The sequence below is a fragment of the Xyrauchen texanus genome, chromosome 22 (genome assembly GCF_025860055.1).
Source record: "Xyrauchen texanus isolate HMW12.3.18 chromosome 22, RBS_HiC_50CHRs, whole genome shotgun sequence".
Lineage (NCBI taxonomy): Eukaryota > Metazoa > Chordata > Actinopteri > Cypriniformes > Catostomidae > Xyrauchen > Xyrauchen texanus.
This window is the reverse complement of record NC_068297.1, coordinates 4,693,037-4,720,161: the sequence shown is the minus strand read 5'-3', so window position 1 is coordinate 4,720,161 and position 27,125 is coordinate 4,693,037. Positions and strand designations below refer to the sequence as shown.

At 44.0% G+C, this 27,125-nt stretch overlaps 1 protein-coding gene across 2 annotated transcripts in view; it reads right to left on the bottom strand.

Annotated features, from left to right (window-relative positions):
* The window catches only part of LOC127662150 (neuronal PAS domain-containing protein 3-like), a 354,219-nt gene that overhangs the window by 269,396 nt on the left and 57,698 nt on the right, over positions 1 to 27,125 (bottom strand). The window lies entirely within an intron of this gene.

The window sequence follows — 27,125 nt, the reverse complement described above, 5'->3', positions numbered from 1 at the left end:
GACTGATTTTAAGAATGTTGCATTTATTTATTTTTAAAAAGAGAAAAACATTTTGAGGTATTGATTTCAGGCTCATCTCCACCGTGATGCGCTAAAGATAGTGGGTGACGTCCTAATTGCTCGGCGTAAACATCCTCATTCACATATTCATCTGTGGCACTTGAATGCTAAAGAGCTTTTATTCGTTAAGGGCTCTTCATGATCGCTGTTAAACACCGGAGGTTGCAGGAGGATAAATGGGGAGGAATTGAAAAGCGAGATTTTAACAGCAAAGGACTGATATCAGACAGGTGTGAGCATAGCAGTGTTCCTTTCTCAATCTCTGCTAGATTGATGCCTTGCAATTTACAAACTTCTACAGGCTACAATTCATTTAGCACAATACATTTAAAAAGGAAGTATGGAGAGTGATGCCATTCTACCACCACTGAATGAAAACAACCTACACACGCAACACGCCAACACACACACACATAAAGCACTATGTCTCCACGGCCCAATGTGGGCCCATTTTGATTTTGTTTCATGGCCGTAAAAGGCAATATATATTGTAGACAGCGGAGGAAGATTTGGTCCATTTTTCAAAGCCGACTATATTACCCCTACACCACGCATTCTCCTTAAAAAATACCCTATTCCGCACATGTTGGGAAAACAAATTCCCATCTGCTGCATTGTACTTCATAAAATGCTCCGACGTGGCCTTTCCGTGATTTCCAGGGAATCGCCGATATGATTGAAAATGTGTCAGGTTTGTAAGCAGGGCTGCTTCGGGTGCACGTACAAAACAGCACCGCTGAACCTGACTGTTGTTTCGCATATTGTCTTAAATTTTGTAAGATTGTAAGGGAGGCCCTGTCAAGCTCCCTTACAATCTGTCTGGCTGGAGGACAGCTGAACGTTTGCCGGATATGTTCTCCTATTTGTTTGGTCCAGGAAATCCTATCAGGAATGTACAAAACGATATGTTTTTAAACTTTGACAAGTCGGTGGGTTGTCTGAACTGAACGACTAGTCAACTAGTTAGTCTGGAACCTGCATGATTAGGGGACGTTCACAAAGAGGACACTTTTGCGTCCATTTGTGCTGTTTTAGAATTGTTTTTCAATGTAAACAAGATCAAAATAGGTGACTTAAAATGTCATTTTTTTTATTGACACACTGTCTTATATATGCAGCGTTCAAGGCTCAAGACGTTGGAAAAAAAAAGGCCCATCTGCTTTTGTACACAGAACAACATGTAAAAAAACTGAATAGACTAAATCCAAGAATGCGTAGTATTTCAATAGGGTTCTTGGTAAAAATCCTAAAGTCTACAAATGAACAGAGATGTTTGGATTCTGCATAATTAAGTAAAAAGTGTAGCAATAATTGCCTTAAAAATGTACGTCCCACTTTATATTAGGTGTCTTTAACTACAATGTACTAACATTAAAATACTGACAATACATGTACTAATTGTGTAACTACATCCTGTTCTTCAACATTCTCACAAAATTCACATTTCTGCTACTGAGCTTGATGTACAGGTAGGTTTAGAGGTAGGTTTTGGGGGTACAGTAAGGTTTTAGGGTAAGGGTTGGGGAAGGGATAGGTTTAGGGTTTGGGGTAAGGTTAACAGTGTAACTAAAGATATAATAAATGCAGGTATTTTAAATGTAAGTACAATGCAACAATACATAATAAGTACATTGTATATAAGTAGTTAAATGCACCTAATATAAAGTGGGTCCAAAATGTATTGTGGAAGAGTTGCATTTGGTATAGAAGCGGCATTTTGATGGCTGTAGCTTTATAGTTTAGTGCTTTGAAAATAAATTAAGAGATGTAACGTCTAAGATAGGGCTTTACCATGCCAACTGTCTTACAATTAATGTCAGCACACTAATTCACCCCTTTAAATCCCCTCTGCCGGAAAATTATTAAAGGATTGTTCCAGGTTCAATACAAGTTAAGCTCAATCGACAGCATTTGTGGTGTAATGTTGATTCCCACAAAAAAAATATTTTTTCTTACTCTACTTTATTCTTACTTTATTTATTTATTTATAGCACAAAATCACAGTTACATTAAGGCACTAACAATAGAAGTGAATGGGGCCAAAATATTAAAGGTATAGCCAAAAGTCATAAACATGTGTTAACATGATTTTAATTTGACAGCATCGCTTATTAACACAATCTGTGATAAAGTATATGCAATATAAAAAAAATCTGTTGTGTAAACGAAACTCTGTATTCCCGGTAATGGATATAACTTTACACAGATCAGGTTAGTAAATGTAAGCACATCGTAGTTCTAGCAGGAAGACTAGCAGCTGTTCATCATCACACCATTAGCTGGGTAATTCCTAACCAATCGCATGTAAGCCGTTGCTTTATAAGTCTGCTCACAATCTATCACATTGCTGTTTCAGTGTGCTAACACGGCAACCTCCACCACCCCACCACCACCAGTTGAGCCCTGTCCTGCACAGGGATAGGCTCCTCGCCCCTGCCTCCTATCTCCTGCAGGATATGACGGTTCCGAGCACAACTCCCTCGGACTGCCAGATGGGGCCTACGCCAAAGAGAGACATTACTTTTCTGTTTTACATTCAACAAACAAATGACATCTTAAACCTCACTCAAGCCTGCGTGTCTTCCCGATAGAAGTGATTTTATGACACTAAAAACATGTTAACACATATAATGTTCACGTCTTGTGGCTATAGTGTGCATTTTAGTGTTTATGAACTGGTCCTATTTACTTCCATTGTAAGTGACTAATTAATCACTTTTTAAATAAACGTCTAAATAATTTTTGTGGTTATCAACATTATTCCACAAATGCTGTTGATTGAGCTTAACTTGTATCTTGGTAGACAACATCGCTAATCAACTAGTTGGTTTTGAAGTTCTGTTCTGTGGGTTTTCCATAGTATCTGAGGATTTTAATCCAATATAATGGTACCATGTTAGAACAGAGTGGACTGTCCCAAAGGGCTGGCAGAAAGAAAAAAAAAGAGAGGTCATTGAGTAGAGTAAAAGGAGGGGCAAGGAGGATAAAGTTGCAGGGTGAAAGAATATTCTTCCATCTCCATCTTCCATTATACTTCCATGGTATTTCGACAGTGTTCACAAAACTGTTTCACCAAAGAAAAAACATAGAAGGCCAGTGCCGAGGTACAGCAGACTCATGCCGGATCACAGAGACTCTCAATCCACACAAAACGAAGAGCGTGTCAATCAAATACAGGAACACTATGCACATCTGTCATAACCCTGCAAAATAACACTTCATTTTCCATCAGCTGTGTAAACGGGAGAAAAATGAAACACAGAGAACTCTAGACACTTCCCATATGGGAAATGTTGAGAATCAACCATGGTAAGGGGCATTTCACGCTAGAAATGTTGTTGCGGACACGAGTCTGTGTGCCATCAGCGTTTGGTTTGTTTTTTGGTGTGCAAGCATTTTTTTGGAACTCAATTCACAGTAGAGATCACGTTCCTGGCAAAAACGTAGACTACTGTGGTTAGGAACCAAATAATATGACGTGAAAAGAGGCCTGCTGCGACCAAGTTGGAACTGAACTCGGGTTTGAGCCATGGAAGTTTACAAACTACCTGGTCTCATAGAAGCACGTTACCATACCTACATTTTTGCAAAATGTTTTTACGTGGCTCGTTGCAATGTATCACAATGTATCGTTTACTGGTTAAATGAACACTGAATGCATTAAAACAACAATTACTTTTATTCACTTTTACACAAATCACGAGTAAAACGTCTAGGTTACGTATGTAACCTCAGTTCCCCGATGGAGGGAACGAGACGTTGTGTCAGAGAACGACACTAGGGGTCTCTCTTGAGCGCCGATATTCACCTCTGTACTATGAAAAAAGGCCAATGAGAGTTGGCAGCCAGTATTTGCATGTCCCTACTCGACATACGGGTATTTAAGCGGCGCAAATACGGGAGTTCATTCAGGATTTTTCTGAGGAGCCGGAAATGGTCCGCCACAACAGGGGCTCGGCTCAGCGACGTGGCAAGGGGGACACAACGCCTCGCTCCTCCATCGGGAACTGAGGTTACATACGTAACCTAGACGTTCTCCTTCTGTCGCTCTCTTACGTTGTGTCAGAGAACCACACTAGGGGTCCACTTAAAAGCGCCATGCGCTGAGCCGCGTACGTGATCCGCTGATACAGGAGCGCAGCAGGTATTCCTACGTGCAGAATGACCAACTGTATCAGCCGCGACGCACTCTTCCCCAATGCCCCATTTAAGCCATCAGGATTCCTTATCGCTACCCCGGAGGAGGGAACAAGGTGACGGCCGCCAACATGGGAACGGGCCAGCCTGGCTGGGCCTCTTTCTCTCTATGTTTCTCGCGATAGAGCAACTACGGCCGAGGCCCTTACACGCATTGAGGGAAGGGGGTCTTAGCCCTTGGTAGGGCGGGGAAGACCCTGCGGAGGCCACACCTACCCGGAGGGGAGGCAAATTTGAGTGGCACATACATCGCATGGCCTATACCTAGGCCTTATGCGAACAGTAGTGCGGTGGTAGCACCAGCCTCAGAGAGGGGGAGCATACAGCACGGCACCTGAGGCAGCTGTGACTGCCTAAGGGAAACACGGGCCAACTCACGTGAGGGGACAGAACCGTGGTTTTACACACAGGGGAGTCCGAGCAGGAGGCCTTACCTGTGGGGCCCCTATACCAGTACAGGGTAGCTAGCGGTACCACGCAGTGGTTTGGGTCGGCGAGTCCCTCCAAGAGAACTGCGACCCGCAAGGGCTAGGGAGGAGCCAACCAGTGTCCCAAGCCTGGGATCTCCTGGGAAGAAGGCGCACTGTTTCCCTGGTTAGGGGAAGGGCTGGGTGCAAGCGATCCACCCGGTCAGATCGTCGGGCGTGTCACCGAAGTTCTCACGGGCTCGGTACCTGAGAGAACACGGGATCTAAACTGACTCAACTCGGAGATTGTAGAATCTCGCAAAAGTGTTAGGTGTTGCCCAGCCCGCAGCTCTACAAATGTCTGCTAGGGCAGTGCCCCTAGCCAGTGCCCATGAGGACGCTAACACTCCTGGTGGAGTGGGCTCGGACCCGCAAAGGGGGGCACGGCCTGGGTGTGATAAGCCAGGAAATGGCATCGACAACCCAGTGGGCGAAGTCTCTGCTTGGAGACAGCTGCTCCTTTCTGCTGTCCCCCAAAGCAGACGAAGAGCTGCTCAGAGCGCCTGGTGCTCTGTGTGCGGTCCAGGTAAATACGTAAGGCACGCATCGGACACAGCAGTGAGAGGGCTGGGTCTGCCTCCTCCGGGCAGCGCTTGCAGGTTCACCACCTGATCCCTGAAGGGTGTGGTAGGAACCTTGGGCACGTAGTCCGGTCAGCGTCTTAGGATCACGAAAGTGTCTGCCGGACCGAACTCCAGGCAGGCGCCGCTAACAGAGAACGCATGCAGGTCCCCGACCCTCTTGATGGAGGCGAAGCGATCAGCAGGGCGGTCTTGAGAGAGAGGGCCCTGAGTCCAACTGAGTCAAGCTGCTCGAAGGGGGTCTCCGGAGTCCCCTCAGGATCGACCGAGAGATCCCAGGAGGGAAATAGGTTAGGCCGGAGGGAATCATCCTCCGGGCACCTTTTAGGAACCTGACGATTAAGTCGTGCTTGCCAAGAGACTTGCCGTCTACCGTGTCATGGTGGGCCGCGATAGCAGCAACATACACCTTGAGGGTGGAGGGGACAGCCTCCTCTCCAGCCTCTCCTGAAGAAACACGAGCACTGACCTAACTGCGCACTTCTGCGGGTCTTCGGCTCGGAAGAACACCAGTTCACGAACAGATGCCACTTCAGGGCGTAAAGATGCCTGGTCGAAGGGGCTCTGGCTTGGTTAATAGTGTCTATGACGGCTAAAGGTAGGTCGGCTAGACCCTCCGCGATCCCGTCCAGGGACCAGACGTGGAGTTTCCAGAGGTCTGGGCGCGGGTGCCAGAGCGTGCCCCGGCCCCTGAGAAAGAAGGTCCTTCCTCAGGGGAATTCGCCAGGGAGGGGCTGTCATAAGGAGCGTGAGATCCGAAAACCACGTCCGGTTGGGCCAGTAGGGGGCCACCAGAGTGACTTGCTCCTTGTCCTCCCTGACCTTGCATAGCACCTGTGCAAGAAGGCTCACTGGGGAAAAGCGTACTTGCAGCAGCCCCACGGGCCAGCTGTGAGCCAGAGCATCTGTCCCCAGGGGAGCCTCTGTGAGGGCATACCAGAGCTGACAGTGGGAGGTTTCCTGGGAGGCAAACAGGTCTACCTGGGCCTTGCCTAACCTGTCCCAAATCAGCTGGACCGATTGGGGTGGAGCCTCCACTCTCCGCCAGGCAAGGTTTGTCTTGACAGCCGTCCGCTATCACATTGAGGTTGCCGGGATGTGAGTGGCGCGCAGCTTACTCCAGTCGCTGCTGACTCCAAAGGAGGAGACGACGGGCGAAGCTGTGACATGTGGGGAGCGTACTCGCCTTGGCGGTTTATGTAAGCCACCACCGTGGTGCTGTCTGTCCTGACCAGGACATGTTTGCCACGTAATCATCGGAAGAAATTTCTTCAGGGCAAGACGAACGGCCAGCAGCTCTAGGCAGTTGATGTGCCAGCGCAGCGGGCCTTGGTTCCACTGGCCTGCGGCTGCGCTGCCGTTGCACACGGGCGCCCAACCCAATTTGGAGGCGTCGGTTGTAACCAGAACGCGACGGACACCTGCTGCAAGGGTACCCCTGCCCGAAGAAAGCAGAGGTCTGTCCAGGGTTTGAAGGTTTGGAGGCAGGCAGTGGTAATTTCCACGCCGCGCGTGCCGTGGCGCCATGCTCGCCTCAGGACTCGAGTCTGGAGCCAGTGCTGAAGTGGTCTCATATGCATCAACCCCAGTGGCGCCGACCGCCGGAGGATGCCATATGCCCCAGGAGCTGTTGGAAACGCTTCAACGGGACCACGGTGCCTGGCTTGAAGGAAGCGAGGCATTCCAGCACTGACTGAGCACGCTCGCTGGAGAGACGTGCTGTCATTGAGACTGAGTCTAACTCCAAACCGAGAAAAGAGATGCTCTGGACTGGGGTGAGCTTGCTCTTCTCCCAGTTGACCTGAAGCCCCAGCGGCGGAGGTGCTCGAGCACCTGGTCTCTGTGTGCGCATAGTAATTCCTGCGAGGGGCCAGAATGAGCCAATCGTCGAGGTAATTGAGTATGCATATGCCCGCCCTCGTGAGCGGGCAAGAGCCGCCTCTGCGACCTTCGTGGAAGACGCGAGGGGACAGAGACAGGCCAAGGGGAGGACCTTGTACTGATACGCCTGGCCGTCGAATGCTAACCGTAGAAAGGGTCGGTGTCGAGGGCTTAATTGAGACGTGAAAGTACGCCGCCCTTCAGGTCTACCGCTGAACCAATCTAGATGCCGAACGCCAGATAGAATTTGTTTCTGGGTGAGCATTTTGAACGGGAGTTTGGACAGGGTCCGATTGAAAACTCGCGAGGTCCAAGATCGGTCGTATGCCACCGCTTTCTTGGGTACAACGGCAAGGGCTGTAGAAACCCTTCTTCGTTTCGGTTGGAGGGACAGGCTCTATCGCGTCCTTGATTAGAAGGGAGGCGATTTCTCGCGCAGGGAGAGGGCATGTTCGCCGTGCACTGCGGAGGAACGAACGCTTCAGGAAGGGGGCGGAGACCTGGCAAACTGAATTGGCGTGAATCGAAGTCGAATGGTCCGGTGCAGCCAGCGTGACGAGCTGGGCAGAGAAAGCCATGCCTCTGCGCTCTGTGCTAGGGGCACCAAGGGGACAAGTATTTTGACGCATCCGGCGGGCTTCGCGAGCGGTGCGGAACAGGTAACGCAGCGTCGGGAGGCTCTGTGGCGCCCCGAGGCTCTGGTGCTGAGAATAAGCTCAAAGCACTTACCTTGTTCCGCGCACCTGGCAGGGGCGGGTTCGTGACAGAGGAGGAGGTCTGATGTCGGGCGCCCTCTGGACTCGCTCTGAACCGGCCGGCCGGGAACAGTCGTGGGGCTGAGGGCGGAGCACCGCATCCTGGGCGCCGGACTGTTGAGGCCTGAAACACAAGTGCCGTGAGAACGGCATTTGCGGGCCATGTGACCCAGAGGTAAAGGAAATAGCTCTTTTATTGAGAATTTGGGTACCGCGAGCCCCGCCAGGGGTGCGGCAAATGAAAAACACAAGATTCTCCTCCCGCCCTCCACCGGGGACGGAGCGGTCTCACCATCTCCGAGCTAACTTCGCCCCTCTGGGTCCGCTGTCTCAGGGACGCTTGGGAGCCTTCCGGTCCTCGACGGGTCCGTGGAGGCAGGGGCGACGCTTCCTGCGGTTTGCTCGACGCTGGGGCTGAGAGCTGGGCCCAGGTTGGGGCGGAGCAGAAGGTCTTCTGGTCGCAGGAGGACGCCTCGGCGAAGCAGATGGGGCCTGGGCCGTGGCGGCAGGCTTGCGGCGCGGCATGATGTGAGAAATGGCCTCCGCCTGCTTCTTCACCAGGGAGAACTGCTGGGCAAAGTCCTCCACGGTGTCGCCGAAGAGGCCGAACTGGGAGACAGGGGCGTTGAGGAAGCGAGTCTTGTCGGCTTCACGCATCTCAACCAAGTCCAGCCATTGCTGACGTTCCTGGACCACCAGAGTGGCCATCGCCTGCCCGAAGTGCCCGCGCTGTGACCTTCGCCGCTCTCAGGGCGCAGGTCGGTCGCTGAGCACAGTTCCTGCAGCGTGTCGGGATCAGGGCCACCCCGTGCATGTTGCGGAGTGCCTTGGCTTGGTGGACCTGCAGGAGAGCCATGGCATGCAGGGCGAAGCGGCGCGTCCGTAGCGCTGTAGGCCTTCAGCGGTGAGCTGAGGATGTTGCTCTACAGGACCGGAAGGGAGTACAGGGCGCCCCGCCAGGTGGTAGTGCTTCCGGGCATAGATGGATCGCAACAGCTCTATCCACCTGGGGATCTCCGTGTACCGCGGGCGCCCGCCGCCGAGGGTGGCGAGGGCGGATGAGCAGGTGGCACGACGCAGTGGAGAGGGGTGCTCTCCACGAAGACGCCAGCTCATCATGCACCTCCGGAAGAAAGGTACTGGGGGCGAGGCTGTGAGCGGCTCCACGCTCAAAAACCAATCGCCTAGCTGTGATGGCTGCGGGAGGATGGAGGGTTCCAATCCAGGCCCACGCTATTGGCTGCCCGGAAAGCATATCGACATCTGCGCTGCCGGCCTCCTGCTGGGCGTGCAAGCCCGGCGGCAGCCCAGAGGAGCCCTCAGCGCCAGAGCCCACGCCCCGATGTCGCGGCGAACTCATCTGCTTCCATCGCAAGAGGGTAGGCAGACTGGCTGTGAGGCGAGCGCCGCCACCTCGAAGCGGGACGGAGTCAACGAGCGTGCTGGGGCGCTGGTGGTCCGAGGGGCGCATCCGGCGGAGCTGCACCCGCTGCCATCCTCAAATCACCTCCATCGCCAGCCGCATCGCCCTCAATCCCGTGGGAAGAAGGAGCGACGCTGGGCGGTTGGAGTGGCTTGCTTACGGTTGTAAGCAAGCCGTGACCGCAACGTTGTCATGGTCATGTTCTCGCAATGAGAACATGAACCATCCACAAACGCAGCCTCGGTGTGATCGCTGCCCAGACACACGAGACAACGCCTGTGGCCGCCGGAAGCGGAGAGTACTCTATCACGATCCAGAAACAACACAGGGGCGGAAAGGCATCTTTAAAAAGACGCTGCCCTGAAAAGGACGCTCAACGCCGCTGTGTTTTTGCTCTTTTAGAGGAAATTACTCTTTAAATAAAATCACTCTTTTATGAATGAAAGACTCGTGAGAGATCTTTCTATCTGCAACTGTCGATGCGCTCAGGGGCAGGAAGTGCACAGCCGCGCAACCAGGAGAAAGCCACTGTTGTGCGCCGCAGAATCCAACAGCATGCAGCAGAGGATAGCAGGAACTCGGTGTGTAGTAACGCAGCAGATTGCAAACACGCACCATCGGCTCGAAGAAATTTTCTGAATGAACTCCCGTATTTGCGCCGCTTAAATACCCGTATGTCCGGGGCGGACATGCAAATACTGGCTGCCAACTCTCATTGGCCTTTTTTCATAGTACAGAGGTGAATATCGGCGCTCAAGAGAGACCCCTAGTGTCGTTCTCTGACACAACGTAAGAGAGCGACAGAAGGGGAACAGCAGATTAACAGTACATAAACACGTACTTTTCACCCTGTTCTCCACAATGCCGTCTTATGACATCCAAAAACGTTTACTATAGCGCGTGACTTGGACTGCAATGCATTTTAATGTTTGCATTATATAGCCATCTACATTTACAAGCTTGTTCAAACACAATCAAATTGAGAAGCACTGCAGCTCAACTGAAGAGCGTTGCGCTTGCGACGCAAAAGACTGGGATACGAATCCCAGTCTTTTGACACCTGAGCCAAAAAGGACATGGTTTTATTCAGTAATTGTGTTTTTCATCTCATATTTGCTTTTTATAATACTTAGGTTAGGTTTAGGTTTAAGGTTTAGGGTAGGGAGGTAGGTTTTGGTGATTTAAAACTCAAATATCACCACAGTCATGTCATTTTCACAAGATCAATGTTATATGTCAACTACCTATCAAGCCAATGTACCAAGTTTGAAAGCAGCCTAGATCAAACAGATGAGTCCCATCAATGGTGAGAGATAGAGAAGCTTGTCTTCATAGAACTTCTGCTTGTTTGAAAACACACCGGGATCCATGACTCTCTGGCATGTTTATTGGGCTGCTGTATTGACTGCTGGACTGGGTGAAGGGGCCGCCCGGCGTGATTTACAGAGCCTTTTATCGATGTCATCACGAGGAGTGGGGTGAGTGACATTTACAGGTAAATTCTCCCATACAAGAGTCCATTACAATAATGCACAACCCATCCACAGTCTCCCCAGTACCCCACTCACATGCTGACCGCAACCCAACTACCATCGCTGAGACAATAAATCTAGCGCACAGGGGCCAATGGCTCTGACCAGAGAGTTAACTTCATGCTTACAGAGAAAAAGGCCAGATTAGTCTGTTTGGACATAAAACTGACAAACAAAATAAACCGAAAGACAAATGCCTCGGTATCTGGAAATACAATTGATTTTCAAACTGAAGGGCAGTATTATGTAATACAGATATATCAACAGGCTCAAAGGAATATTTCACCCCAAATGAAAATTCTGTCATAATTTATTCACTGCAGAGCCCAATTGAAATGTGGCGACATGTCAGTAACATCACACCTTATTAGTTCTCGCACGTCTTATGACCAAACATTTTGACACAAGAGTCACTTGTGTACTCTACTAACCTTTTCTGTGTAAAGTTACAGCCAATTTGACATCTTTGTCGCCATGACGATGTAATGTCAACAAATCCTAAAATCTTAATACGACTGTAAAAATGATGATTTAACAACTTTACAGCTGAAATAATACATGAGTGTTAACAGAAGAACTAATGTAAATGTTTTTATAAAATTACAAGCTTCTCATTTCTGCCTTTAAACCCTCCAAAAAGTGGCCCCCCCATTCACTTCCATTGTAAGTGCCTCACTGTAACACAGATTTTTGCTTTTTTTAAAGAAAAGGAGGGATTTATTTATAAATAACATTTTCTTAAAGGATGCCTTTAGCCCTGTTGTACCCTTACTGTATGTACATGTTCAAATTCCACTAGTATTGGAAACATGTACATTTTTGTGGTATTTTAACATTTATTCTGCATACATATACAAGTACAATATGTGATTTTCATTTCAGTGAAAACCATTTATGAATAAATGAAAAATATTTCATATGTATGTGCATTGCATATATTGCCATATATCAAATTTTTGTATACTCATTTTCAATAGTTAATAATCACCAAAAACAGTTATCTTGCAAAGTAATATAGTTCATTAGTTTAACTGTAGGCTGTTTGCAGCTGGTGCATGTTGTAGAATACACTAAAAAACATGACACAGTAAGTTTTGTGTGGTTGTGTTTCTGTTGTAGTGAGGGTTAGAGACCTAACGTGTGTGTGTGTGTGTGTGTGTGTGTGTGTGTGTGTGTGTGTGTGTGTGTGTGTGTGTGTGTGTGTGTGTGTGTGTGTGTGTGTGTGTGTGTGTGTGAGCGTGTATTTATCACTTTGTGGGTACCAAATGTCCCCATAAGGATAGTAAAACCCAAAATGTTTGACCTTGTGGGGACATTTTGTCGGTCCCCATGAGGAAAACAGCTTATAAATCATACTAAATTATGTTTTTGAAAATGTAAAAATGCAGAAAGTTTTCTGTGAGGGTTAGGTTTAGGGGTAGGGTTAGGTTTAGGAGATAGAATATAAAGTTTGTACAGTATAAAAACCATTATGTCTATGGAAAGTCCCCATAAAACATGGAAACACAACATATGTAGTGTGTGTGTGTGTGTGTGTGTGTGTGTGTGTGTGTGTGTGTGTGTGTGTGTGTGTGTGTGTGTGTGTGTTAGAAACTGTTCAAGCGCTGCTACAAAAATAAATTATTAAGAAGAGTCTGCTGCACCACATCAAACCACAAACTGAAATATTCACTGCGGTACAGGGACAAGAGTGCCGTCATATCTGTTGAGCATACTCACACACTATAGATACAAACCGTTGTTCCACTTGTTCCTACTCTTAAAGGTGTAGTTCACCCAAAAATGAAACTTCTGTCATTATTTATTCACCTCATGTTGACCCAAACTTATATGAATTTCTTGCCTCTTTGGAACACAAACGGAGATGTTAAGCAGAATGACAGTCATAGTCACTATTCACTTTCATTGTAAAAGATGCAATGAAGTGAATTGGGAAAACCATTCTGCCTCACATCACATTTTGTGTTCCAAAATTCCCAAAATAATCACTCTTTTCAAATAGATTCCAGAAAGCTTCCTCTGTCCTCCATTGGTCATGCGAAAACATATAGTCCAACCCCAAACTCACACCATTGGTTGAGTCAATATATATATATATATATATATATATATATATATATATATATATATATATATATATATGTGTGTCAGGAAGCGATGGGTTGCTCACAAACAAAGAGCAATTCTTTAAAGTGTTCATGAAATTGAAAATCAAATTTAGATATATAACAGGTAAATTAAATAAATGCATTACATTTCAGAACTTAAAACTTCCTCCCCAGCCTAAAAAAGAGCTTTTATAGTACACACCTTTCTGAAAGGTCTCGATTTGAAAATGGTGTGTTCATGACGTCACAAGACATTGCTCAGATGTATTTACATGCCCCACAACATGCGTCATCGCACTCTTGGCCCCGCCCACTGGCGTTAAGTTCATAAACAGAGAATGAGAGAGACATGCCTAGTGTGACCAACTAAATACTGAACACCAAAGGGGACCCATCTGCACTACTTAAATTATTATTATTTTTTTTTTCATATAACATGCATTAGACAGACGTCTTTAACCATTGTCATGTTCATTGCGCCAATTTTAAAAGACACAGTGTCAAGTTACAACTCAGATACGGAGACTGTTTGGCATCATTCATCTGCTCTGCGTCTTGCTGTTCTTGCGCCCATCTGCGCTATTTTTTATTGTTTGTGTACGTAAACAAGCACTAGATATACATCTTTGACTGTTTGGATGCGTTTCAGGTGATCTGCGCGTCAGTGCACCAATGTGTGTGCGTTTTGTTCATCGTGCTATGGACTGTGTATGTGCGGCTAATATCACCGTGGACTGCTTGTGAACCAGTCATAATACGATTCAAGCTTTGCAAAGGAACTGTTATTGAAGAATGGGGCAGTTAAAAACACTTGAACTTAACCGCAAAACTGAGTAAACAGCTTCATTCATGAATATTTTATATGTCATGATTGTTTGATAGTTTATGGTGCTTTTGTGCTAACAGTATTTGAACAGTTTAATACTGTATATTCAGATGAAATGCATTGGATGTGCATTATGTGTAAACCCTGAAATGTAGTTTTATAATGTTGTGGAGCTTGTCCATTCTCTTCCAATTGAGTTTCAAATATGGCTGTTTTTGAGGGGCTGGACCGATGTTAGCCAATCAGTGGCCATTTACATTGAAGTTTAAATGAGACGCTGAGTCTAAAACCGAATGTTTCAGACAGAGGGCCAGAGACAGGGTGGAACATTTTCGTTCATTACTTAACAATTACAGTTTTGGTGCAAAAAAAACTTTACTGGCATTATCAGTGGACCTCCAGGAAGAGAATACAATTGTAAAAATATATGTATATATATTTTTTTTTACAAATTTCTTTATTTTTTAGTTGTCTCTAACCCTGAGAGCCCACATTGCATAATTGCAACATTTCTTTACAGCAATCAAACAATACCTATTCTTTATTAAAAATAAATATATACATAAAAGTAACTGACACTCTGAACTCTCAATCGAAAGCATTTTTGGCACAGTGTTGTTCACCACAAAACATATTTTCAATTTGTCCCTCGTTTATCCCTCGTGTATAAAAAAAGACGTTTATGTTTTTTACAGTAAGGCACTTACAATGGAAGTGAATGGGGCCAGTCCATAAACAATAAAATACACATAGTTTCAAAAGTATAGTCATAAGATGTAAACATAATTTGTGTAAACATTGGTAGCTAAAAGCATAATCAAACCACCTGAAATATTTGATAAACAAACAAGCAAGTAATGTGCAGAACTTTATGAACGGCGGGTGTTCTTAGTTCTGCAGGCACAGAATATGTGTCCGACCGATAATAAGCAATAACCATCACACTTTCCTCTATAATTTTATTTCTTGGAAAACATTTGTATAATAGTCCCATATTTTTCCAACCAACACCAAGGATAAGTCATTATGAGCCCATTGATAACTGCTGCTCTATAAGTCTGTTCTCAGTCGTAACCCTTGGGCCTAAAAGCTGCACACTGCCCAGTGCCAACATGCAGCTAAAGACAGCCTGAGCTTTCAGCGCACGGAATCAAATCCCAGCCAGTGTTTCAGTTCACATTAGGTGAATGACACTCACACATATGCTTTGCTGTAAGTGCCAGAGGAGAAATGTGAATGATTCAGACAGAGTGTGTGTGTGTGTGTGTGTGTGTGTGTGTGTGTGTGTGTGTGTGTGTGTGTGTGTGTGTGTGTGTGTGTGTGTGTGTGTGTGTGTGTGTCTCTCCCAGCTCTCAGCAGTGTAGGTGTGCGGCGAGAACTGCGTACCCTCGGCAGGCGTCTAGATTGACTCTCTCCTGTAGGCTATAATGGGTAACATCTCTGATGTCATGAACTTGAGTGAGACACTAATGATGCCAATTTATTCACAACTAGAGCTCTTAATTATCATTCCGCACATGTTCTTTAAGGGCATGTGCACTTCGCTGCGCAAGCAGAGCTGGGAGGAATAAAATCCATGCTGTGGAATTCCAACTCCATCCAATAGGTGGAACAGAGCACAAAGTAACCTAGTATGTATTTAGATACAAGTCCTTAAGGACTTCCCCTCGGAGGAATCCCCGATGCCATTTTGGAAGTGAGCAAGGGAAGTTTCTACTGACCCTCAACCCCTTGATTTAGACCGAGGGAGCGAGCCTACTCAGATGTACGCATCAGGCAGTTCCATATCCCACAATGCAACTCGACTGTGACATCACAACAGAGTGCGCTACACATAACCACACGGCTGCTTTAGTGAATGATATAACGGAAAGCTGTTTAGAGATGTCAGTGAAGTTTAGAAGAGTTATATTGAGATTTAACCCCATAATACTTGTAGCTCCCTTAAACTAACAAAGTCCATAAATCCTTTCCAACAATTAATTCTAATAAAAAGTTAATTTACATAAACAAGATGTATAAGCATCTGAAATAAAAAAATTTTTTTACCTGAACCTATGATTGCATCAATCTCTAAAGACGTTTTCTTAGGTGTGAAAATCACCCAAAAATTCCTAAAAAAGGCATCAGTCCTATTGCATAGCGATCAAGAGCTTTGGCCGTTCCATTTCAACCCGCTGCACAGGTTTCGCCAGTACTGGGCACTCGTGCAACGTAAGCAATGAGATACATCCGATCCCATGAGACGGAGGGAAGTTGAATGCATCCCTAATCTGAATGCCCATGTTTATAAGCAATAACCATCTTGAACCATTTGAGTTATTTTAAGTTTCATGGGGGTGAGGAAGGAACGGGGGATTTCAAGAGAGGAGGAGGATAAAACAGAGGAATGAAATGATGGATTGAGCAGAACGGGTGTCTGTTTTGTCACTTGCAGTTGGACTGACCTTCATCTCTCCCCAATCAGCCTATTTACTCAGCATCAACGCCTCTCTTTCACTGGCGTGCCTCAAATTATCAGTGCCATTATTCAAAAGAGACAGCGGTGTAGCGATGCAAAGAGATAGCTCTCAAACCCAGCTCCAACAACTCAGACAGGGCATATTCAGAACTGATGATGGAGAGTGGCATCTACACACTAGACTGCCCAGCAAAGGCAAACACAGTTGCTACAGATTTTGTCAAAATTGAGTAATGAGCAAAATCCGGTCTCTCAGACTATGATCTGTCCTGTGACAGACAGGTTTGGCTCAACTATGCTCAGTTTTAGTGAAAATGCCTTTAACTACAAAATCAACAATAAAATCATGTAACTTTGAGGCCATTTTTCTCAGTTTTAGTGTTGGAAAAGTTACTGTGTTTTGCTTTTGTAGCATTGTTAGGGTTTCTCAAACTTATTGACCAATGAATTTAGTCATTTTTTTAATTGTTAATGAATCATTTGATTTGTCAACCGGTTTGACTGATTCATTGAAAAGTCCCAACTCAGAAGAATGAAGAGAATCATTCTTTGAATCACTCTTTGACTCAAATCATACCGTTTGCAAGCAGTGCAATGCACTCTAAAGAAAACCTCCATTGTTCATTGTTCTTTTGCTTTAGAAACCCTGCTAAAACCAGCCTAAACTGGTCTGCAAGTCTTAACTGGATTAAGTTTGTTTAGCTGGTTTCTCAGCCTGGCTAAGGTGATGCTAAGCTAGTTTAGAAGATCTTCAAGTGCTGTAAAGTGCCAAAACTTGTCTAAAACCAGCAATCCGGCCTGGCTTAGAGATCAGCTAAGATTGGCAAACCAAAATAGGTTGCTTAAAAAGAAATGTTCCAAGTTCAATACAAGTTCATCTCAATCGACAACATTTGCGACACTATGTTAATTACTACAAAAAGCGCTTTTGACTCCCTCGTTTATTTAAAAAAAGAATTGTGATTACAATAAAATACGTACGATGGACTTGATTTCAATCTGACCTGAAAAATGAATCTTGAGCATTCCTGTAAATGGTCTGCACTTACATAGCGCCTTTTTAACCTTAGCGGTATTCAAAGCATTTTACACTGCGTCTCATTCACCCATTCACACACCAATGAAGGCAGAGATGCCATGCAAGGTGCTAGACTGCCATTGGGAGCAACTTGGGGTTCAGTATATTGACCAAGGACACTTCGGCATGTGGAGTCATGTGGGCTGGGAATCGAACCACCAACCCTGCGATTAGTGGCTAACCCGCTCTACCACCTGAGCCACAGCCGCCCCATGCAAAGGGCCACATAACTATTTCCTGTCCGTCAAATGCTCCGTCAGAGCTTCCTCTAGCCTCAATTCATCCACTGCAAACATTGCAAAAATTACACCCCTCAGGAAGACAGTGTTTGATTCGCTGCAGCTTCGTGAGCAACAGAGCTTTGCATTTAATTAATTAAAGTTAAACCGCTGACTCTACCTGCATGCGATTGGTCACGGGTCTACCTTTTTGTCTGTTTTATTGCTTTTTTGCACCAACGTCATGTTTCATGAGGTTTTAGCTCTGACAGAGGCTTTAGAAAATCTGACAGTAAATAAAAGAGTGAAATACGACCCGGAGGACAAGGCAAAACGGAGAACTGGCTACATTCCTGCAGGCTTCTGGAAGTGTTTGGGTCACGGGCAACACAGTTCAATTAAGCCCCCGGCTATTTGTGTGTGTGTACAGTAACGGTCTCTCCTAACATTCTCCATTATGTGGACAGTCCTCGCTGTCATATTTGATTTGCTACACGATGAAGCGGTGGGTGGGTGCAACAGAGAGACTGTCAGTCACGACGGGACAGAACGAGGGCACGCCGGAGAGAGATACAGACAGGGAAAGAGCACTTTAAAGGAACCGAGAGAAAGCAATGAAGATCTGCACAGAGGGAGCATCTTTGAAATAACTTCCAAATGGCTGGCCACTGCTAGTCGCTGCCATTGTGTTAGCGCACCGGCGCATCTGCATCCTATTAATACCAGAAAAAGAATTGCAATTACACTCTATTACTTTAGAAAAGCAGCGACAGTAATTGATAGACTGGAACTTGGCCAAATTGCTGCTGTACCAATTAGAGGATCGTCTTGTGTGTCTTTGTGCGAATATTCGAGGGCAAACATCTCACAGCATTTGCATGAGGTGTCATTTTGCTGCCAATGATTACAGAATAGGGAAAGTCTTTGCCCACATAAAGTAAAACATCTGGGGATGTTTTTCCATATATTACGTATGTATTTATGCATTACCGTGTTTATGCTTGTCGATCAGGGAAAGATGGTTTCACCTGGAAATATCAGAGGAAACCAGTAAAAACCATTCATATTTATGCATATACTGTAGAGAGGAGAACACCAAACAATATTTAAACAACAAGCTAACAAGCTTGAACAAGTCAGATTTGCTGCAATATTTTATGAGATGCAGTACTTAGGGGTGGGAATCACAGGCTATCTGGCAATCCGATATTATATCGATATGTAGGTCACAATACGATAAAATTCTGATTCCTTATTTTTGGTGTATTGCCATTCAAATCTGTGAATATATTGCAATTTCATGTTTTACTAACTGTTTTTCATTCTTCTTCATAGGACTTCAGAAAACTGTTGCCAGATCACCAAATGTATTATTAAATACATATAAAAGTGCCTCAAATCATTTGACCGTAAACCATTTAGTTTCAAGATATTTCTGACCCTCAAATTCTTTAGTGGATATCTTTTGTGTAAACTTTATTTGTGATAGGATGTAACATTACTCAGTCAATTTAACTATTATTATAATGTGTAATATATTATTGTTGTTGTTATTGTTAATAATCTTATAGTTATATTACTCTTATTTTGCGTAACACTGCAGGAAGTACTTGGAGTTTCTGTCTGTAGGCTAATTCATAATAGTTTTAATATGGTTCTCAATGCTGTGTGTGTGTGTGTGTGTGTGTGTGTCTGTGTGTGTTTGTGTGTGTGTTTGTGGATGTGTGTGTGTGTGTGTGTGTGTGTGTTTGTGGATGTGTATGTGTGTGTGTGTGTGTGTGTGTGTGTGTGTGTGTGTGTGTGTGTGTGTGTGTGTGTGTGTGTGTGTGAGTGTGAGTGTGTGTGTGTGTGTGTGTGTGTGTGTGAGAGTTTGAGTGTGTGGTTGTTCATTCTGTCAATACATTTTTCATGCTGTGGGTGATGTCAAAGTCGTATCCGTTCTGTCTCAGCGGAAAAGCAAAGGCCAATAACAAGGGACACTTGTAGAAGTTGAAAAATGTTAATAATGTTTATTTTTGGCATGTGAACATCAATACAATATTGTGAGTAAAAATGTTGCATTACTATAACATAGATTTTTCCCCTCACCTTTAACAGTACTTCAGAAGTATACTATATATATATACACACATATACACTATATACAGCACCTACATTAACCAGAAATGGAGACACCTTAACATAAGACAAAACCTTTTATGAATTCATTGTTTAATAAAGATCACCAGTACGTTTGAAACCTGGCAGAGAAAAAAACCATGGTATGATTGTTGGTGCCAGATGGGCTGGTTTGAGTATTTCTGCAACTGCTACTGATCTCCTTGGATCACAACATTCTCTAGAGTGTAAAGAGAATGGTGCAAAAAACAAAAAACATCCTGCGAGCAGCAGTTCTGTGGACGAAAATGCCTTGTCATGGTCAGAGGAGAAAGGCCAGACTGGTACCACTATTGTCAGCTAAGAACAGGAAACTAAGGCTGCAGTGGGCACAGGCTCACCAAAACTGGACAGGAGACAACTGTAAAACATTGCCTGTTCTGTTGGTAGACCCACTGCAGACTTCTTCTTGGCTAACAGACGTGGAACCCAACATGGTCTTCTGCTGTTGTAGCCCATCTGCCTCAAGGTTCGACATGTTGTGTATTCTGAGATGCTATTCTGCTCAATACAATTATACAGAGGGGTTATCTGAGTTACCGTAGCCTTTCTGTCAGCTCAAACCAGTCTGGCCATTCTCTGTTCACCTCTGTCATCAACAAGGTATTTTTCGTCCACAGCACTGCCGCTCACTGGATGTTTTTTTGTTTTTGACACTATTTTGAGTAAACTATAGAGTCTGCTGTGCATGAAAATCCCAGGAGATCAGCAGTTACAGAAATACTCAAACCAGCCCGTCTGGCACCAACAATCATGCCATGCTCCAAATCACTGAAATCACATTTTTCCCCATTCTGATGGTCGGTGAGTGTATATTGTGACGACCCAATCAGCCTGCTCTCTGTTTGTGTTTGTCTCTTCTGTGTGTGCATCTGTGTGTTTTTCTTGCAGTTGATTGGCTGGCTGATGTGTGTCTGTGGGCTAATTTGCTTGAGCAGAAACATTTCCTTTATTACAGCTTTTCCGCAATTTGTGTTGCTTAAATAAAGTGCTTCTATTTTATTAATTATGCTCATCTTCTCCTTTTGTTATGGGAGCTTGTTTTAAAATTTTTATTATTAGCATTTTTGAAATTTGATTGGCATGTGACCCGCATAATCCTCACTGTTTTGAGGGGGGCAGAGAGTCTGTTTTGCTTTGGTAATTTTGTTTTCCTTTATCTTTTTTTGGTCTAATTAAGGGTATGAACAAATAAGACAGCATGATCACATGCAGAGGCATGTTGTTTTCCGAGAGTTCCGGTACCCTAGTATTGGACACATCATTCCGACTCAATGACAAGCACCATCTCCTATCAGTCAGAGGGGTGCCAAAACTGCATTGTGATCAGCTGTGCAGCTTGTAATACAGTGAAGAAGAACGCATATTGTATACACTGAACCCCTCAACCCAAACCCAAAAACTAAACCTAACCATCAGCGGGGTAAAAATGTCATTTTAGAGGGGAAAAAAGCAACCTCAGAATAGTGGGATCTAAACCCGGGTCTCCCACGTCACAACGCGCATCCAATCACACCACATGGGAAGGTAAACACATTGAAGCCGATGCCAAATTGTCTGATAGGAGATGGTGCTTGTCATTGAGTCGGCATGATGTGGCCGATACTAGGGTACCGGAACTCTCGGAAACAACATGCCAACATCCCGTGTGATAATGCTGTCTTATTTGTTCAGGCCCTTTATTTGACCATTGTGATGAAGTGAAGATGAAATCAGATCAGACAGAGCAGATAAGAGCCATAAGATAAAAGCAGAAGGATTTTAAAGCTCTAAAAGATTTGTGTTTCTGTTTGCATCTCCAGTGCACAACATCAACCTAAAACCACGTGCTGACGACAAAAAAATTTACATTTAACATGCATTTTGTTCTTGCATTAATTTCTGATAATGCTAGATCTGGCTCAGCAGAATTTAACAAGCCTCAAGGTCTACATGTTGACAACTATTCAAGAAACCTGCCACTACTAATTCATCTGAGGTCGACCATTTCCACCCTCTCTACTGCAGAGCAGTTACATTCTTCCACATACTGTATGTTAAGCAAGAGCAGAGTTAGTCACGAAATCTGAATTCCACCTTAATTGTGGATTAAGGAAGGGGAAAATGAAGCAGAGAGGATTTAAAAGGAAAGAGAGAGGAAGACAGTAGTAGACAGTCTAAAGCTCTGGGCAAGAACGTACAGTGCGCAAACTTGGTGGATCCACAAATCTGACAGGTGCTTCTTTGATAACTTACAACATTTTGTTGGCTCCCTGCAAAACAAGGTGCCGGATCAAGCAAAAACAAAGCTCCCCTGACATCCGTACTTACTCTGCTAACGTCTGATAGAGTTTCACTGCACACACACACACTTTTAGAAACCTAATTTCCTCACAATTATGTAACTCAGTTACGCACACACGCTTTGGGCTATTAACAAACCTCTACATGTTTGATCTTTGACACCTCAAATCATGTTTTAACTGCTAAACGGCACAGCTGCAATCAATTAGCGACTGCATGCAACCTCGCGCTGATGGCGAGAAAAAGCTCCTGTGTTTGGCAAAAGCTGCTCTCCCTCTGGTGCGGGGTGGAGCAAAACTCTAATGGGACCCAGCCGCAACACTTCTGCCTTCCCAAGAGTTCTGCCTGTGTTTTGCAGCAGAGCAACGCTCAAGACGCTTGGAGACAAGAGGAGGAGAGCGATCCAGCCCTAATGTCTCGCTGTGTTGATATCATGATGAGGTAGGTTGGTGAGATTCTGACAGTTGGCCCCGAGAGACTGCGGCAAAGTGGGGGTGATAAAGGTCCTGAGGATTAAACGTTCTTTAACTGAAGAAAACAGAGCTCTATCACTCACGTAACCATAAAATTCCACAGTTGACAATAGATAAGGGGGTCTGGTCCTTTAGGCTGAAAACAGTTAACATCTTATGTAATTTTACTTCTAAAATCTATGTATGTTGTTTTAAGAATGTTTAGATTTCTACTGGCCAACACATTGCAAGCATTGGTTCTAGTGAAAACCCTCAGTAACAAACTTTGGTACTTAGTAAGTGGGCAGCGATCATGTTCAAGATATACTTAAAAAAATGGAACCTGTAATTGTTACGCCAGTTGATATATTTCTAATCTATAAAAATACTTTCTTTGGTTTAACCCAATTTGTCAGGTTGATTTAGCCATTTTCAATACTATTATTGTATTTTGACCCTAACTAACCCTAACCCCAACCCTAAACCAGTTTATTTCGATGTTACTACATTTTTAGGTTACCTGACAAAAACGTTTTTACAGTGTATCTATCTTTCAAATGTCTCTGCCATTAAACCAAATGTGATATTATTCAGGTAGCTAGCTATAAACATGTTGACAGTTTAAGAAACTTTAGCTTGTTCAGCAAGATTCTCTTAAAACTATTTCTCTGCAATGACAGTAGTTGACCTGAAAGAGAAAAGTGGCTGTAGAAGAAGAGATTTTTATGCAAAATGCCCCGCTTGCATCTTAGCTGGTCTTCCAGTCTGGTTTGCTGGTTTAAGTGGGGTTTGGGATACTTGTTTGAGAGCCAGACATGGAGACAAGCTGAATGCCAGCTTAGCCAGGCTAACAGACCAGCTTAAACCAGCCTGGTTTACGGTGGCTTTTCAGCAGGGTTGCGTTGCATGAGATGTGACACATTTCGGAATACAACAACTCATGAAATCAAGCTTGTGTAGCTGTAAGTGCTTGCATTCACATACCTGCGTAGAGTATTTTTCAGGCCTGAAACATGCTACCAAATAAATTCGACCATATGGATTACACAACATAGTCCTTTGCATTCTGTCAGCTGTGTGTTCTGCATGCTAAACTATACAACTCAAGGCTACACCAAACTGTTCAGACAAGTAGATGACTACACTTATCAAACAGAAGGCCTATCCCGCACATGCTAACTGTAGAGCAGGGTTTAACTCCTCTAACAGCTTGCCGCAGTCAGTATGATCTCTTCATGGCTCTGCTGTTTTATTATGAGAGTTAATGAGCAGTGGCATGGAGAAAGGAGAGTTCTTGAGGCTGGATGTATGTGCTCTCGAGTAGAGACACAGCGAGAATCCAGTGTTATCCTCCCATCTTAGCAGGGCTCCATCTTAAATACACTTCAGCTCTATTCATGTACAGTTTCTCCCTAGAGTTACATCAGCCCTTAACAGCCATTTTACAACCACTGACTAAAAAAAGTTTCAAATCCCCCAAGGGGCAAACCATGCGTTACCACCATTATGGCCATGATCGGGACACTTAAAGGAATAATTCCTCCACAAATTAAAATACTGGTCATTTTTAGCTTCTCATGTCACTCCAAACCCATATAAATTTTTTTTCCTTAGTAAAATTCAAAAGGAAAAATTTTAAAAAGGCTTTATGTTGCTTTTTGACATATCATGAAAATAAATTGTGTATCTGAGCTGTCAAGCTCCAAATAGGACAAAAAAATGCAATCCTATAAAACCAGAGTAAAAGTAATCGATATGACTCATGCACAGTATTCAAAATCTTCTGAAGCCAGAAAGACTGAAATTTGAAGTTGAAACTTCATTATTAACATATTTGCACAAAATGTTTGACAAACCGAATGTACTTTTGTCAATTTTTGTCAATGTGCAAGATAATAATTACAGATATCAACAATAGATTCCATATATCAGGGATGGAATTACTATTAGTGAAAGTGCTCATTTTTCATATCAGTAATTCAGTTTGCATTAGTAAAATTAGTCATTCTTGATTTCAAGAATTCATTGATTTCAATTGAATTCATTACTTGCAGAAATACGCATTCTTGATTTAATAAATTCAATTTGGGAGCCTGGGTTTCTCAGCGAGTAAAGACGCTGACTACCACCCCTGGAGTTTGCGAGTTCGAATCCAGGGCGTGCTGAGTGACTCCAGTCGGGTCTCCTAAGCAACCAAATTGGCCCAGTTACTAAGGAGGGTAGAGTCACATGGGGTAACCTCCTCGTTGTCACTATAATGTGGTTCGCTCTCAATGGGGTGCGTGGTGAGCTGTGTGTGGATGCCGTGTTGGATGGCGTGAAGCCTCCGTGCATGTCTACGCGGTAAAGCACTCAGCAACCCACATGATAAGATGCGTGGGTTGACAGTCTCAGATGCAGAGGCAACTGAGATTTGTCCTCTGCCACCTGGATAGAGGTGGGTCACTACGCCACCAAGAGGACATAAAGTGCATTGGAATTTGGACATGCCAAATTGGGTTGGGGGGGGATATCACACGAGCAAGAGTGCAATATGGCCTTAAATCAGCACTGCTGTGATTCGGCCGCAAGTAATTACAGCAGTGCTGATGTAGGGCCATATAGCACGATTGCGAGTGTTATAGTGCTTATATACAACAGTTCAATAAACAAGTATATTTAAAAAATTAGGAAAAACCGAGTACTGTCATAAAAACGCATTTGTGCATGGAACTACTTTCTTACGCGACGGATCAGAATCTGCCATTGCTGGTTCAAAACAAATGATGCGTCCAAGCCTCTGTTAGTAATTCAAAAATGTCACTTCAGAAATAGTATCACGGCTTGTGCTGTTTCTAACAGGTCATTGGACAAACAAGGATAGATGGCTTGATGTGTGTGTATGTGTGAGAGAGAGAAAGCATGTGCGATCATCTGTTGCCACACCCAATCAGAGATGCTGTCAGCTTTTTCAGTGGAAAATATACATCCAAGCAGGAGTATTTCTCTCTATTTCACGGTAACCGGTGCATGAGTCATTCCCTATAGAAACAGCGATGTCCTCCACCATTTTAAACAGTATGTATCCAATGTGTGAGCCTTAATGTGCCTTAATCCTGAAGTTGTCCATTTAAAGCCATTTCCTAGCTTTGGTAATGTATTAGTAATAAGAGCAAATATACGAGAATTTACATAGTGCTGTTCTATGTAAACAATGACTAACGGATTCACTTTACGTCACCAACAGCCTCATATTACACACAAAAATGATCTTTTTAAAACAGATACCCATTAGTTTAGAACAGTATGAACACAAGCGGAGTGATACACACACAGTGAAGCGTCCGAGTGCTGATGGTGTCAGACCATCAGTGCTCATGGAACATCTCTCGTCCAATTAGATTCGAGGACCGGAACTGTGGTATACATATATACCTTTAAAAAAAAAAATAGAAAGAGTAAAAATATGAATGTTCATATCTGTAACTGCAGTTTCACTAGTAGAATTTCACAATGATATGTCCTACGCTCCTTTTCAAAACACAGTTACATATTTCAATAATCAGTTTATTATTAATTGAAATTCCAATTTCACATACAGTGCATCCGGAAAGTATTCACAGCGCTTCACTTTTTCCACATTTTGTTATGTTACAGCCTTATTCCAAAATGGATTAAATTAATTATTTTCCTCAAAATTCTACAAACAATATCCCATAAAGACAACATGAAAGAAGTTTGTTTGAAATCTCAATTTTGGAATAAGGCTGTAACATAACAAAATGTGGAAAAAGTGAAGTGCTGTGAATACTTTCTGGATGTACAGTATCAGCAATGCATTTATTGCCAGTAAAAAATGATCATTTTTGACATCAATAATAACATTGTTACTAGTGTAAATGTCCATTCCTGATATCAAATTTCCTCAAAGAGTGACGCGATACTTTTCTATATCCCATCTTTCCTGATCACAATTGTCGTTCCTATGCATGCTCACCGATGCTTGAGACCGTCTGCCTGAAGGAGAGCAATCAGTGATTCTCTGCCACAAGCAAATAAACCGCCTCAAATTGTCGGCAACATTTTTTGCTATTGTTCCACTACTGGCGCAATACTAATATTTAGATTTTCTTAGTTGTCAGCCAATACTATATTGGTCATTAAAATATTGTGCACCCCTTAAATTACTACTTACTTACAGGACTTAATTAAGAGTGCAAGCATATCAGTATAGGACTACAGACTTCAATGAGATAATTTGAAGAGAAAATACCATAAACAGCAATGGGCTTAAAACTGGACGACAATACTGTTATAACAAGTGTCACCAGAATGTAATGTTCTGTAATTTCTTATTTGGGCCACACAAGTAACATTCTTCATGACCAACTAGTCATTTGATTTAGTCACAATGCTTTCAACAGTATTTGAGCCAAGACATCTAGATGACACAGCTGAAGACATGTAATGTCTTTTTTTGGATGGCAAGTCCTATTAAAGAACCAGCACTCTCTAAAGGTCACTATCTGCACAGATAAGTACAGCAAATATAATTTAAGACTTTAATTAGAAGGGTAAATTAATCATTCATTTCAAATCATAATGATGCTCTACAAACAACTTCAGCACTATAACTCAACTTAAAAACAAGCATATGGACAGGAGCA